General features: G+C 37.4%; 2 long non-coding RNA genes across 2 annotated transcripts in view; one reads left to right on the forward strand and one right to left on the reverse strand.

Annotated features, from left to right (window-relative positions):
• The window catches only part of LOC135971959 (uncharacterized), a 173,194-nt gene that overhangs the window by 124,784 nt on the left and 31,408 nt on the right, over positions 1-17,002 (forward strand). Inside the window, exon 5 of the long non-coding RNA XR_010588403.1 lies at positions 10,479-10,751. This is a non-coding gene — a long non-coding RNA (uncharacterized lncRNA). The remainder of the gene's footprint in view (positions 1-10,478; positions 10,752-17,002) is intronic.
• LOC135971960 (uncharacterized) overlaps positions 913-17,002 on the reverse strand; it is a 62,723-nt gene continuing 46,633 nt past the window's right edge. Inside the window, exon 3 of the long non-coding RNA XR_010588406.2 lies at positions 913-5,350. This is a non-coding gene — a long non-coding RNA (uncharacterized lncRNA). The remainder of the gene's footprint in view (positions 5,351-17,002) is intronic.

Below are 17,002 nucleotides of genomic sequence, written 5' to 3' on the forward strand. Positions count from 1 at the left end.
ATTAAGGCTCTTATACCTCAAGAGTCAGTTAGCAATAATATTGAAAGTATCTAAATTACTAAATGGTAGAGGAATAGACTCCCATGTAGTCTGGCTGCACTAAAATAGAAACGTCTCAGTTAAAGTCAGTGCCATGTTTTCTAAGGAACCAGTCAGGCTTATGCAGTTAGTTAGAATAAGATGCCTGAAGTGTGAATGTATAAAGTTGACTGTCATACACCGTGACCCTTGCAGCTCTCCAGTGCTCAGTTCATGCTTCTCTTGTAAGTGTAGCTTCTTGAAGGCTTGTGTGAGAGCTGTTGAGAGTGAGGGTAAATTTCCTAATATTTCTCCTGCTTCAGGTAGAGAGTTAAGAAAAAGGGTGGGGTAGGGTAGGGAGGGACTTAAAACATTCCTTTTTTGCAGATTTTTTTGAAGGTTCAAAAGTGGAGAGGTGAAAGTCAAATATGTCATATTTCATAGTACTTGAGCAGCTGCAAATTTCCTACTATAGAAAAAATGATCTTGTGGATGGTTCAGATGTACACCTCAAGATAATTGAAACTTTCACCGGGGGTTTTGGACTTTCTATAAGAAAAAAAAAACAATAATTGGAAATTGTTCATTGTGAATACATTAGATTTCTACAGACAAAACATTCATGAAGTGCAATTATAGCCAGTATTGCTATATTAGTATGAATGTTAATAGCATGTTTGTTTTTGAAATGGGTTATGCATTCTGATAAATGTCTGCTTTAATCTAGTCATCTGTGTATCACTTGTCTAAGTACTCTCATTTAAGATGCCATATCCCTTCTTGTAGCAATAAAGGGGTAAAGCAACATTAATATTAAATAATTAGAAAAACAAAAGGGGAATGATTAAACATATTTACATAATTGAAATAACACTGTGTCGCAGTGGGAAATCGGGACAATGTTGTCTCCTTTCAAAGTAATTCATAATTCAGATTTTTAATTATGGCATATTCATTCATTTAAAGATGATTCTGGATGAGAGGGCCACTAATGAAATACAATCATTAGCATCTAAACAAAGTAATTTACAAAGTCTCCTTTAGGGGAAAAGATTTCTAGAACATCATCAATCACACAAGATATGCAAAAACAAGCAATTAAACCACACACAAGAACTACAACAGCCTTATATATCAGTAATGTACACATGAAAACATAACTGATTACAATGATTAGACTAGGGTAGTGTGGTTAATTTGTATTTTATGTAGTGATTCCATGGAAGAATGCACCCGGACAGACACATTACACACAAGAGGAACTTCGTTTCATTCATACATACTTAAAACACATTACCAAAACTCCCCAAAAAATTCCACCTTGAAATTTGAGTCATTGCCTGGACATCCATGTGGGATCAAAATTCTGCCCAGTTTAATAAAACATCTTCCTTTCTCTTGCCCCTTTTTTTGCCTGCTGCTTGCTTTTATAAACTGGCAAAATGTGGAATTAGGAGAGTATTTTGTGAGAGGCAGGTGCTACATTGGTTTCTCATTATTTGCTCAAATCCTGCTTTAGGCTTCCAGTGACAAAGTGCTTCCTGCCCTCACGGGGTCAGTGATTTACTGGCTCTTCCTCCACATACACAATTATGAATCATTAAGCATGCAGCAGGCCTAACTGGATAGTAGGATTCTCTGACTTTTAATGCCTGTATACACTATCTTGCTAACTGAACCCACAAAAGGGGCTGGTTTCAAACACTGCTCCTATGGGCCGAATTCTAATCTTGTTGAAAACCTACAGTGCTTCCTTCTGCCAGCTGGTTTTTCTTTGTGAAGGTAGAAGGAAGGCTTTGGTGTCAGAGGAGAAGAAATTAGAAGAGTGCTATTGTGTGGGGAGGGGGGACTTTACTGAGGAGCTGGCACCCCAGTGTAGGCTGAGCTGCCTTTGATAACCACTAGCTACAGAAGCCAAAATATGCTCTATTTAGTACTCGAAGGATAAAAATACTGGTTAATTTTCAACAGTGCTCCTTCATTTGACTTTACAATTCACCACAGTGAACATTAATGCAGGAATGGCTTGGTTGAGGAGGAGTTTAAAATTAGAGCCCCTCTTCTCATTAGCCCCAACAGCCTGACCCAGGGTGACTGAGAAGCAATTTGTCGCCAGATTCTCATTTTTCTCCTGTTATGGCTCCTTGTAAATGAAGCGCGGCAATTTATTGTAGCACCTCTAGGAGTCAAGAACATAATGTGTAAAACACATACAAAAAAATCTTTCTTCACATTCATTAACACCCAGCACATAGAGGCTGTTCACTTTTCCCTCTAATGAAGGAGGGGGATCTTAAATCTGAAGCTTTCCATCAAGTGAAGAAGTCCTCTTCAGGCCATTAGACAGAGGCTGAGTTGGATTGAAGAAAGGTCGTTGACAAAAACAGAGAATGGCAATACGAGGAAAAATAGAAAATGGATAAAAGGGAAGACTTTACAAGCCTTGAAGAATGGAGAGTACATTTTTGGCATCAGTGATCAACCCTTCTCGTCTCCCAGTGTATTTTCTGTTGTCAGTGAAGAAAAGAATATCTGGCTTTTTATTTAGCTGGAAATTGCTCTAGTGTTTGGTCAATTCTCATTTCTTCACCCTTGATCTGACCTTGCAAGAGGCATTAAGTTCGGTTCATTTGAAGAGTGTCTTGTCTATGATCTTTAAAACACGTCTGCTTCTTCCCCTTACCCCCGAGCTTTAAAAAAAATTGTGGTGTCCATGGTTTTAATGCATTCTGATTGTGTAATAGGCTGCTCTTGCCCAGGGCTGGCCATGTGCTTTATCTTACTTGCGTGATTAATTCTGACTAATGATTTTATTGTGTGGGGGGTCCCACAAATGGCGCCTCCAGATGAACCTAATAACAAATTACTATATGGAGAAAATTGCAAGAGTCCAGGAGTCCTCATCTGATTAGATGTTGAACGTTGGTGTCTAGGGTACTCAGATGCTCTTCCCTACTTTATAATGTACTGATAGGCAGTCAATATTTCTGGTAATAATCGTGGTCTTTTAAAACTCATTTCAGAAAAGTAAAACTTTGCGTTTGTAGAACCAGGTGAAAATGTCAGTAAAATCTGACAGATTTTCTTTCTTTTTTTTTTTTTTTTTTTTTTTTTTTTTTGAGACGGAGTCTTGCTCTGTCACCCAGGCTGGAGTGCAGTGGCCGGATCTCAGCTCGCTGCAAGCTCCGCCTCCCGGGTTTACGCCATTCTCCTGCCTCAGCCTCCCGAGTAGCTGGGACTACAGGCGCCCGCCACCGCGCCCGGCTAGTTTTTTGTATTTTTAGTAGAGACGGGGTTTCACCGTGTTAGCAAGGATGGTCTCGATATCCTGACCTCGTGATCCGCCTGCCTCGGCCTCCCAAAGTGCTGGGATTACAGGCTTGAGCCACCGCGCCCGGCCGACAGATTTTCTTTTGAGAGTTTCTTGAGTGTCTATATTAAGTGCCAGCCAGGTACCGTGCCAGGCAAATAGCATAAATTAAGTTGCTCCTCACAACACCATATGAGCATGTGAAAATAGAAAGAGGAGATTACATATAGTAATATAGAGTCCAGATATTATTATCTTCCTTCCTCCTCACTATGCAGATGAGGAAACTGAGGCACAGAGAGGTTAAATTACATGCTGAAACTTACAGTTAGAAAGGGGCTGAGCCAGGATTCCCACCCAGGTTTTGTTTTGCCAAAGCCTGCATGCATCCTCTTGACCATATGAGCTACCACTGAGGGCACTTTTTGTTCTAACCTCCATAACACCTTCCTCTTCTTGTTTCAATTAAACTTAACAAACATCTTTTATTAATGCTACACATTAAAATTTTCTCTTGAAACTATTGAGATTTATAATACTAAGGTTCTTAAAATTCTATTTTACTGACTAGATCAAATTTATTGTAGGGAATTTAACACTACCATCTCTTTTCTGCTTAACCCAAATAATCAACTTGCAGTTTTATGTTGCTTTATTTTTCTATTGTTTATCCTTCTTAATCCTACTCTTAGTATATCTGATACTTGGTTTGGACTTGCTATATAGTCAGTTGATCTTTGGTTTTTAATATTTTATTTGTCCTTATCCATAAAAGTATGTCTATTGACCAAATATGGTTCATATTTGAAGGATAAAATTTGACAGTTTAAAAAGGTGAAATTAAAGAAAATTTGAGAAGAATTCAACCACGTTATTCTGCCTTTTGGGTCTTCGGTCAGCACCCAGGTAGAACAGGCTGGTGGCACAGTCTGGTATTCATAACTCATTCCTAGATGGGATCTCAGATTTTACCTGGGCATATGCTGCCACCTGAAAACTCCATGAGATACAGACCTCAGCAACTTAACAGTGAAAGAATATTAGATGGTTCAAATGGCACAGCTGACATCTCAGTGTCACCTTGTGACTGTGATTGCGTGCATCTTTCAAAGTTCAGCTGGACTGTAAGTTCCACATGGAAGGGAGGGTGTCAGTCTTACTGTGTTCCTAAGGGCAGAGCATCGTACCTGCCAACCAGGAGACACACAATTTATTACTGATGGCAGAATTCTTCTTTAACTAAAGGGGGCCTATAGTGTCTGCTCTCTGTAGGTTTTAGATAAACTTGAGCAAATGTACATTAGCCAGAAACGGATGGTCAACATTTTCTGATTGTTTATTATTTTACTTAGAACCATTCAATTACTTTTGAATTGTTGTCACATCCTCCCATAATTCTTATTTTCTTCAACGGAATGTGATTCCTTGGGGGACAAGAAGTTTTGCTGTATAATGCTTTGTGTATAGTAAGCACTAAATAAAAATTGTGAATTGATACTCTAAGCATTTATTCATCTCTTGATTGACTCAGAAAACATGTATTTGGAACTCCTGTATGCTGCCAGGCTCTGAGCTAGGTGTTGGAGATAAAAAGGTGAAAAATTCATGTTCTTAATAAGTTCAAGGATAGTGAGGAGAGACAAATACATAAACAGATGCAAAAACGGCATTTCTTCACTGATGATATTCCAAGCTGAGGAGCCACAAACTCTGTCTACACATCCGGTATCCAGGACTGTGGAGTTGCTATAGTCAATTGAGCTTTGGTTTTTGGACCATTGACTGGATTTATTTCTCACCTTTCAAAAATCTGCTTTAGTGTGAAGACACCAGGATACAGATTATGAAATCAATCATGCTCAGAGTTTGAAACAAATACATTCAATATCTTCAGAATTGTCCCACTCAGTTAAATCTTAATTCAATTTCTATATGATGTCACTTGGGTATTTGAAGGCTGTTTTCAGGTCCTCATAAGGTCTCTCTTCTAGTTCATTCTGCTTTATTTCATGTTTCCCACTTCTGTAAAACATGAAGACCATAAGAGACAAATTTATAGTGAAGCTAAATTTCAAGGTACCTCACTCACATAGGGCCCTAGAGATGTGCTCACATGGGCATATATCTTTGTAAAACTGCTGCCCCTTTCCACTTAGAGTTCCCATTCATCACACTTCCCCTTGGGTAGAGTATTGTCATAATGGCCTTGAACATTTCTGGGGTGCGACTAAGGGAAAATGGATTTGGATATGCATATCGTCTGGATTCAGTGGGATCCATTTATGTGGCTTGAAGTCACTTCTGCATATTCTTAAATTATTCCAGCTACTGTAATCCTGATTTGAAATTTGAAATGAAACATGAAATTCCAAGGAATCCTGAATAGCCAAAACAGTCTTGATAAAGAAGAAAGTTGGAAGACTCACATTTCTTGATTTCAAAACTTATTGCAAAGCTACAGTAGTCAAACAGTGTAGTAATGGCATAAGGAGAAACATAAACTAATGAAATAGAATTGAGAACTTAGAAACAAACCCTCACATATGTGGTAATTGGTTTCTAACAGGAGCAACAAGACCATTCAATGGTTTCTTCAACAGATGGTTCCAGGAAAACTGAACACCCGTATGCCAAAGTACCACTAAAGTATTCTTCAGGCAGTAAATAGGTGGAAAAGTATTGTAGAGGTGTGTCAAGCCCTTATGTAATATAAATATTATGTTATTATAATGGATTTTGTGGTATCTTAGTAACTTTTCCAAATTTAATATTTCTTATTCTAAATAAATATCTACTTTCATGTCTAATTTTCTCCTTATAATTATTTTTCTTAAAGAAATCCCTTTTCTGTACACCAATTGTATAAGCTTTAGGTCCCCTAAAGTCTGGATTTGTATCTGGAAATCAGGCAGGATCGCCACTAATCCACACAGCACATGGCATGACACATAAACTAGTTGAATTTCAGCTGTGCTCCCTCCCTGGGCTGGGTGACCTCACACAAAGTCCATTTTGTAAATTCTACACAGCAGCCTGTCACCTGCTATATATGATGTTTTGAGTGGGTTTGATCTCAGTAAAAAGTAAAACTATCTTCTTCTAGACACCACAGTTCTAATATGAATCTTTAAAAGAGGTAATGACTGTTGTTTGGGCATTGAGGCAATTAAGCACTCTGTGATTTCATAAATTTAAAAAATATTTATTGAATACCTACCCTGTTCAAGGTCCTGTGAGAACCAAAAAGACAAGTGAGACCAAATTTTTCCAAGTCATAGTTTAGCAGGGCTGCTAAGACATACTCATAACTTAGTACCATATTATAAACAGTGACACATCCCAGAGAGGCTCCGAGGAAGCATGATGGGTAGAGTGATACTATCAAATATTGTCTAAACTGGCACGCTTTGAGAGTGCAAGAAGATGCTTCTAATAATTATGCTAAGACCACAGACATAAAGTGGGGCAGCCCTGGGCACATCAGGACCAAGCAGTCACCTGGTTATGAAGAATTGTAGCTGAGGAAAAATCACAGTGGAAAGAGGAATCCATGTTAGATATAGAAACTGAGGCCAGAGAACCAGCGAGTTACAGACACGTGAAGTAACAGATCATAGACTTCCGATCACAACTTGTCTCAAGGTCGACAAGACCATGGTGCTCCCGATGCCTCAGAGAAATGTTTGTTGTTCATTATGACAGTGAAAAAACTCAGACAGACACTAATAAGATTACGTACCTCAGAGCAGTCTCTATTCTGAAGTCACATATGAAAAAGTATTTTTCAGTAGTGGTCAAAAGCATTTTCTTAAGAGACAATGTTTTCTGATCAAATTATGTTTTAAAATTGTAACATTATACTGTCTGTCCTACCTTTATCAGGTTGTCTGCAACCTGATTAGTTGCCTAAAAGATTATTATTTCCCTGTGTTCAACCCACATGTCTCAAAGGACAGGGCTGAGAGCAACCAATCAAAACCCAGGGTTTGGAAATGGCCAAGTATCATGAGGAATAATCCATGGACTATTTTAGATACAAAAATTCTGACAGCTTGTTCTTGTGACAAAGATGTTAACAAGGAAAGAAAATGGCACTAATTTAATCTATTCTTATAGTTCATTCTAAAATGAGACTAGCATGACACCAAGTTATAATAATAAATACTATAGTAATTTCACGATTCTTCCTATGTGCTGTTCACAGTCCTTTCACATGCAAATATGCCATCCATTGCCTCATGACAGCGATTTTAAGTGCATTAAAGAGTTCTGAATCTTCTTATACTTAGCTCCTAATTACATTGCAGGAACATACACAAAATAGTACCGTATACTGGCACTTGGTTGATAGCATCTCTCTTTACAGTGGGTTCCTCTCCTCCTGACAGAGCATCTGTGTTCAGGAACATAGGTTGCACCAGTAAGATAATCACTAGGAGTAGTGAAAGAGAGAAGTAAAATTTGCCAGAAATGAAGTCATCATGAAATACTCAATACACCTTTGTTTTGTAATAGAAATTTGCATTTACATAAAGTTTCTTTAAAAATGGAGAATTGTTAAAAGATGTGTTTAAAGATTTTTTAAAAAGTTTTTGAGGACATGCTTGAAAAAGACCACATTGTAACTATGAAGAAAAGATATTCAAGATCAGTGCTCTTGGGTATCCCTTCCTTGCCTTTGGGGCAGTCAACTGGCCACAGGTGCATTGGGTGCAAAGTAGTATATTGGTATTGGGTGAAATTCCAAAGAAAGCGGAAGTGTTATGATTTTTTTTAGGACCTTAAAACCCACACCAATTGGGATTTTTTCTTATGTGTTAGTGGTTGCTAGTGGCTGACTCACAGAATGCTTAGATCTAGTAGGCTGGATGAATGTGGTGTTTTTTGGTGGCTTCAAAGAGAATAAAAAGTCTGGAGAAAGCATCTTTCCCAGATTTAATCTAGTTTATGAGCCATAGTACTATCTAAAGCAAGCTTGTTTAACCCGTGGCCTGTGGGCCACATGCTTCCCAGGACAGCTTTGAATGTAGCTCAACACAAATCTGTAAACTTTCTTAAAACATTAGGATTTTTTTTTTTAACTCATTAGCTATCATTAGTATTAGTATGTTTTATGTGTGGCCCAAGACCATTCTTCTTCAAATGTGACCCAGGGAAGCTGAAAGATTGGACAGCCCTGGTCTAAAGGTAGCCCAAAGTAAGTATATTGGAAAACCCTTACTTCAATGAAACTATTGAGAAGTGGTGGTCAATTTCATTACCGGCTTTTGTTTTTAAACACTGTCATGTTTGGTGGTTTAATGGCAAGTGGTTGTGAAGGACTGAATGAAAATGTCTACTTTCTGGGAAATGACTTTGGATTGGGTCCCTCCCACCCCTTCTATGCAAATTTCTATGAATCCAAAATTGTTAATGAAGGAACATTCCAGGTGACAATGCTTCTCACCCATTTCTTTAGCATCTTTCCCACCAGGAGCATGAAGACCAGGCTCTGACACTGTCAGTAACTTCTCTGTGTGCTTGTTTAATTAATTAAGGACTGTAGATGTATCACAGCCTCTGAATTCAGCTTAATAGCCTTAATTATTCAGGAAAACAATACACTGTGTAAATTAGTACACACCAGACATGACATAATTACCAGGGCAGGGTGGACAGCATTTTGTTGAAGTGCTGCTTTAAATGACTCATTTCAATGTTGAAAATGTATTTTTTTTGTATTTGAGAGCTAATGTACTGAATTGTTCTTTCAGAAATCTGGCTCCACTTGCTTTAAAAAGCCAGGTAGGAGGAAAATAATAAATTCTGTGTCTTCTGGGATAAAACCACATTTTGTATTTTACTGCTGGGCGGCACAATCACTGTAATTCTGGAAGGTTGCTATTACTGTATGAGCAAACTTTTTTTTGTATTACTACTGTTTATTTTAAGGCAGGGGCATGTTCTCTAGTAGACACATAATGAAAATGGCCTTGTATTAAAATTGTTTACCTGCTGTTTGCTGAGAGGAGTTGTAAAATTGGAAATAGAAAAGACTTCCTATGTCACCTAGCCCATCCCAGGAAGGGCAAAGAAAAAGATTATATCCTAATGCAGCTTTTCTTGGGGAGTCCAAATTAGACCACAGTCTTCACACGTCTCACGGAGTAATTTCTTGGAGGCAGGATGAGATTGTTTGTGTCAATTCAGGAGGTAAAACAGTATTTCTACAGATGTTGAAAAAGAGGGGTAGCAATTTATTGACAAATTTATTGACTGAGGTCCCACGTTTGAGGACTTTAAGATCAAAAGAAATCTGTAACATTCCCTAAATTGATTGTGCTGAATTATGCAATCAAGTAGGGTTTTCCTACTAATGTATCCAGTTATGTGGGTCAGTACATAAGCATTGAGAGGAAAATGATATTCTCTTTGGAGATAAAATGTACTATAACAATGGCTTGGTTTGAATTTTACTACTTCTCCTTTCCTTCCTAAATTTTCCAGAGGCCATGAGAAGAACAAGAAATGGCAAAAATGTACGTAAAATCAGGAAGAAGCTGATGAGACATAAGAGGGCTAGATAATTTACATCAGAAATGAACCCCTTATCCATCAAAGGTTGAAGTGACATTGTAGTAATAAAGCTGAATTCGCCCTTGGCAAAATTGTGGAGCAGTCCTGGTTGTCGCTTCTCCTGGTTTTGAAGACATTTCCATCATTTTCTCCACCCTTTCTCTCTCCTGTTAGTCCCCACTTACCCCTGCTTTTCCACCCTGGGACCCAAGAACCCCACCTAGTCAGCCAGAATATTCACCAAACTAAATTGGAAAGAAACTGATGTTGGCTATTTACCCATGTATTTTACAATTTCAGCTTCTCATTTTGGCACATCCCTTCTGTCAGACCTCCATTGTGATTAGAGAAGATCTTACTTAGCAAGCCTTTGTCACTTGAGAATTTCAAGGGCCTTCATACTGTGACTGTGGTCAGCAGCTGCTAATATGGCCCCTGGTGATCCCTGCTTCCTGGTGTTTGTCCCTGTGTGTCTTTTCTTCCGCTTGAGAGTGGCTGGAACTAGTGACTTGCTTCTAACAAATAGAATATGACAAACATCATGAGATACCACTTCTGAGATTAGGTTGCAAAAATACTATGGTTTCTTTTTTAGGCTCTCACTCTTTCACTGGCTTGCTCTGTCTGAAGGAGGCTGGTGTCATTTTGAGCTGTCCTATGGGAGGGAACAGAAGGAAGCCTTTGACCAACAGCCAGTGAGAAGCCGAAGCCTGCTAATGACATGACTAACCTTAGAAGGTGATCCTCCTGTGTTAAACCTTCAGATGAGAACACAGACCTAGATGACAGCTTCCCTGGAATTTCATGAGAGACCTTGAGCCGGAGACATCCAGCTAAGCTATGCCCAGGTTCCTGACCCACAGAAAATGTGAGATAATAAATTTTCATTGTTTTCAGCTTCCAAATGTTGTTACACAACGAATGATAAACAATGAACTACCTCATTTATAACAACAATATATTTAAGTTAAAACAATAATTAAACTGAACTCAGACTAATGAGTTCTGGTGGTTGGAACACAGGGCTAATGAGGCTAAGTTTATAATTTTTGACCCACTTCTGAACCCAAGTAGTTGCTTTTGTCCTGATCACAGGTTACACCATATTGGGCTACATTATAAATTTTGCCTTTCATTCCAAGGGTATTTCCACATTTAGTTGACTGTGGAACACTTTTTCAAGCAGAATTTCATGAGACTAGTGCTCTAAGGAACACAGTTGGGGAAACATTGGTAAGCTATTTTCTGTTGTTGGACATATAAATTGTTGGCAGTTTTTAGCCTTTATAAATAATGCTCATCTTGGAGAACATCTTGAACCATTTCCTAGAATACATCCCTAAAAGTAAAATGGCTGGGTAAAATAGTGTAAATATTTTATATAAATTCTCAGATTACTCTTCAGAAACATTACACCAATTTTATATTTCTACCTTAGTGTGTTTTCCTCAAACCCTAACACTGGAAATTATTTTAAAACATTTGTCAGTTTGATGGGTGAAAACTATATCATGTATTTTATAATACATTTTATGTTTTTGACTACAAATGTAGTTAAACATCACATTTTTCTTTGGCGAATTGCTTATTTTTGTTCATCTTTGCTCATCTTTCTATTCATATGCTTGACTTACTTCATTATTGTGTGGAAGTTTTTTATATGATTTCATGTGAATATAGTGCTTTGAAGCCAAATAGCAGGGTAAGAGTTTGGAGAACCAACAAAGGACAGGGGTTGCGGGCACATTATTTTAGACAGCGTGGTTGGTAAGACTGCTCAGAGGAGGTGACATTTGTTTGTTGGAAACACCTTTTATTTGCCTTCGTGCAGGAGATTGTGCATTTGTCCTTCTAGGTTCACTCTCTGCCCTTCCCACAGAGCTCCTCTCTGGGAGGCTGGCCCGTGGACACTGTGACAAACACTTCCTCTGGCTTCTCATTGGGTTTAGCAAATGAGGAGCCCAGCAGGAGATTAGAGGGTGGAAGAAGAGTGAGAATGGGATATTTCTTTTCTTTCTCTATTTTTTTTTTTTTATACTTTAAGTTCTAGGGTACATGTGCACAACGTGCAGGTTTGTTACATATGTATACATGTGCCATGTTGGTGTGCTGCACCCATTAACTCGTCATTTACATTAGGTATATCTCTTAATGTTACCCCTCCCCCCTCCCCACAATAGGACCCGGTGTGTGATGTTCCCCTTCCTGTGTCCAAGTGATCTCATTGTTCAATTCCCACCTATGAGTGAGAACATGTGGTATTTGGTTTTCTGTTTTTGCGATAGTTTGCTGAGAATGATGGTTTCCAGCTGCATCCATGTCCCTACAAAGGACATGAACTCATCCTTTTTGATGGCTGCATAGTATTCCATGGTGTATATGTGCCACATTTTCTTAATCCAGTCTGTCACTGATGGACATTTGGGTTGATTCCAAGTCTTTGCTATTGTGAAGAGTGCTGCAATAAACATACGTGTGCATGTGCCTTTATAGCAGCATGCCTTATAATCCTTTTGGTATATCCCCAGTAATGGGATGACTGGGTCAAATGGTATTTCTAACTCTAGATCCTTGAGGAATCACCACACTGTTTTCCACAATGGTTGAACTAGTTTACAATCCCACCAACAGTGTAAAAGTGTTCCTATTTCTCCACATCCTCTCCAGCACCTGTTGTTTCCTGATTTTGTAATGATTGCCATTCTAACTGGTGTGAGATGGTATCTCATTGTGGTTTTGATTTGCATTTCTCTGATGGCGAGTGACGATGAGCATTTTTTCATGAGTCTGTTGGCTGTATAAATGTCTTCTTTTGAGAAATGTCTGTTCATATCCTTTGCCCACTTTTGGATGGGGTTGTTTTTTTCTTGTAAATTTGATTGAGTTCTTTGTAGGTTCTGGATATTAGCCCTTTGTCAGATGAGTAGATTGCAAAAATTTTCTCCCATTCTGTAGGTTGCCTGTTCACTCTGATGGTAGTTTCTTTTGCTGTGCAGAACCTCTTAGGATATTTATTTCTCTGCTTCACTCTCCTCAGTGGTCACCTTGACTGATTGTAGTCCTTGGCTGAAGGTCATTGCTTCTCCCAAGGCAGCTCTCTCTACATGATCCTCTAATTATTGGTTCCAGCAGCCACGCTATCCCTTCATACCCCAGCTCTAGAAATAGTAACAGTTTTATCTCTTGTAGTTTACCTAACCCCAAGCACACCTTTATCACTAGTCCTTTGCAAATATACTACCTTTAAATTATCCTAATTTGAGTGTGCCATCTGTTTTCCTTTTGGGCCCTGTACTAGAACCTGTTGGTGCCCCACCAGATCCCTTCTACCTGGCTGGTATAACTGTCTTCCTGCTACTGTGACTATTGACTGCATATGGCTTATAGTTGCAGTCTTCTCCAGAGAATTGCCTTTGGCCCCTGGGAGTCACCTTGCTCAGAAATTCCTGGGAAGTTAGGCCCTCCTACCCTGGGGGCAGTCTGTAGTCAATGCTGACTGATTGGAGGGACCAGGATACAAAAACCTAAGCCCTTAGCTAAGGTAACATCATGTGATGAATCATTTTACAAATTCTTGGCAGTAATATGAAACCTCACTATTTAAAACTGTGAGATACTTTCCCAGCTAGACAAATTGACGATAAAGAAGAGAGAGAAGACAGACCATATACTTGGGAGTTTCATATGTGAGAAAGGGGATAAAATCATCAATAAATGATGCTGAGGTACTTGGCCATTATATAGTACAAGATAAAATTAGATCGCTATACCACATCATTCACAAAAATACATTCGAGATAGCTTAAAACCTAAATGTGATCAGCAAAGCTCTAAAACTTTCAATCAAAAAATGGGAGAATATTTTTATGCCTTTAGAAAAAAAAATTTTTAATTGACCCATAGAAATTTTATATATTTGTATTTATTGTATACAACATTGTTTTGAAATATGTATACACTGTGGAATGGCTCAATTGAGCTAATTAACATGCACATTACATTACGTACTTATCATTTTTTGTGGTAAAAACAATCTACCCAGTGATTTTCAAAATATGTTATTAACTATACAACCATGTTGTACAATAGCTCTCTTGAACTTATTCCTAAGATATAATTCTTAAACAGAGAAAGCGCAAAAGGAAAAATTAATACATTCTGACACACTGAAACATAAAACTTCTGTATAAAAGGTAGGAGATGAAAATAAAAGTCGTAGACTGAGAAAAGACATTGCAACTCATATTACCAATGAAATATTAATATGCAGAATATATAAAATGCTCTTAGAAATCAATACTCTCAGAGAGAAATATTGTTAAAATATATAATGGTAAACTGACAGAGGAAGATAGATGGCTGATATGGTTTGGCTGCATCCCCACCTAAATCTCACCTTGAATTCTAATAATCCCCATGTGTCATGGGAAGGACCCTGTGGGAGGTAATTAAATCATGGGGCAGATTTTTCCCATGCTATTCCCATGATAGTGAATAAGTCTCATGAAGTCTGATGATTTGATAAACAGCAGTTCCTCTCACATGCTGGCTCTTGCCTGCTGCCGTATAAGATGTGCCTTTCTCCTCCTTCGCCTTCCGCCATGATTGTGAGGCCTCCCTAGCCATGTGGAAATATGAATCCATTAAACCTCTTTTTCTTTATAAATTACTCAGTCTCAGGCCTGTCTTTATTAGCAGTGTGAAAATGAACTAAAACAATGGCCAATAAATATATTAAAGATGTCCAACTTCTTTTCTTAGGAAATGTAAATTAAAACAAGGACATAACATTTTATATTTACAAATTTATTAAGTTTGATAATATCCAATGTTGGTGATAATGCTAACAAAACAAGAACTCCAAGGCATGGCTGGAGGGAGGGAAAATAAGTATAAACACTTTGGAAAGCTATGTTGGAACTACCAAGTAATGTTGACAATGCATATTCTCCATAGCCCAACAGTTCTACTTCTGGGAGCTTATCAGGGAGACACTCTTGTTCAAGGAGACATATACAAAGATGTATATTTCTGAGTTGTTAATTGTTACAGGCTAAGAAAATTTTATTGTCAAACAGCAGGGGGATGAAAAATATACACTGTTGTTTGTTGGTCCAGTAGAATGCCTAAGAATGAAAAGAATTAATTGGATTTGAATGTATCAACATAGCAAGTCTCAGAGACATAATGTTGTGGCTAAAAAAAAAGGCAACGTTGAATATAGAGTATCAAACATTTAGGAAGTTTATCCAAAGGAAGGAAATGAACATATATGAGTATGATAATACTTATTTCAGGAAAAGGGTTACTTCTGAGTAGACAGGAATGAGGAAGAGATGGAAAGTGGGACTGTAACTGTATTTGTAATGTTTTTTTTTCTTTGAAAATAAGGACAAGCTAAAGGGAATGTAGCAAAATATTAGTACAGACAATCTCAGTGGTGAATATATTAATATCATGTTCCCTGAGTGTAAATGTAACATAACTTTAAAAAGACTAGATATTAAGGCCATGATATATAAAAAAATTTAAATGAACAATGAAAATAGTAAAGCTTATAAATAATGCCTAAGTTGTTTGTCTTAACATGGCTCTAAAACACCAGTTAAAGTCTTGTTGATGGAGAAGATACTTGATGTAAGGAATTAATAAACACCACCTGGGTCTTTGAAAAAAGCCTAAGCCTTTTGCCTCAAGGTGGGACAACCACGTGGTGATAATCATACTCCAGAACTCCCTTGGGGTCAGGCTGGGGCTAGACTATAGCTGAAATCACATCTTGAGTTTCTTTCCCTGCCTTATCCTGTTCCCCTTACATTATTATAATTTACTCAGGAGAAAAGTCTCTCAGTTAATCACTTGTATAGAGATTCCTGTTTCAAGCTGTGTTTCTAGAGACCCTGATCTAAGATAGAGTTTGATTGACACAGCCTTGGTTCTTGAAACAACAGTTTCACTTGGTATATAATTCTAGGTCATAACTATCTAATCTTGAAGTTGTTATTCCATTTACTTCTAGCTTCATTGTTGCTTTTGAGAAGTCGGGCATCAGTCTAATTGATATTACTTTGTTGCTGGTTTGCCTTTTTACTGTGTATTTAAAAATATTTTTATCTTTGGTGTTCTGCAGGTTCATTACAATATCTCTACATATATGTTTCTTTTTATTTACCCTTCTAGCATTTGTTTGGCTTCTGGAACCTGAGAATTTATGACTTTCATAATTTGGGAAAATTGTCAGCCATTTACTTTTCAAATATTGTCTATTTCTATTACCTTATTTCCAAACTTCAATTAGATTTATTACTCTAGTCTCCTGTCACTTAATCACTTTTTAATCTTATGCTGTAATCTGTGTAATTTCTTCAGATTTATTTTCCAGTTATTTTCTCTTTAATCATTTCAAATCTGTTTAATATTATTTACTATATTTTAAATTTCTAGATATTTAATTTTTTAAAAAATACCTAATCATTTTTGTAGTGTCTTATATTTTCATTGATATATCATAGTTGTACATTTTTTTTGGATACATGTGATAATTTGACGGATGCATGCAATATATGATCAAATCAGAGTAATTGGGATATCATCACCTCATTTTTTTTATGTTGGGAACATTAAAATTCTTTTTTAGCTATTTTGAAATATATAATAAATTATTGTTAACTATAATTTCTATACTATACCATCACATACTAGAACTTATTCCTTCTAACTGTATTTTTGTACCCTTTAACCAACTCTTCTTCAGTCCCCATACCCACTTCCTTTCCCAGCCTTTGTAACCATCATTCTGTTCTCTACCTCCATGAGATTCAGTTTTTTAGCTTCCACATATAAGTGAGAATATGTGATGTTTGTCTTTCTGTGATTGGCTCATTTCACTAACATAATGACCTCCCATTCCATCCATGTTGCTGCAAATGACAGGATTTCATTTTTTATGGCTGAAAAATACTTCATTGTTATAGATACCACATTAAAAAAAAACTACTCATCTATTGATGGACACTCAGATTGATTCCATATTTTGGCTAGTGTGAATAGTGCTACAATAACCATGGTAGTACAGATATCTCATCGACATACTGATTTCCTTTCTTTGGGACATATGCC

The sequence above is a fragment of the Macaca fascicularis genome, chromosome 7 (genome assembly GCF_037993035.2).
Source record: "Macaca fascicularis isolate 582-1 chromosome 7, T2T-MFA8v1.1".
Classification (NCBI taxonomy): Eukaryota; Metazoa; Chordata; class Mammalia; order Primates; family Cercopithecidae; genus Macaca; species Macaca fascicularis.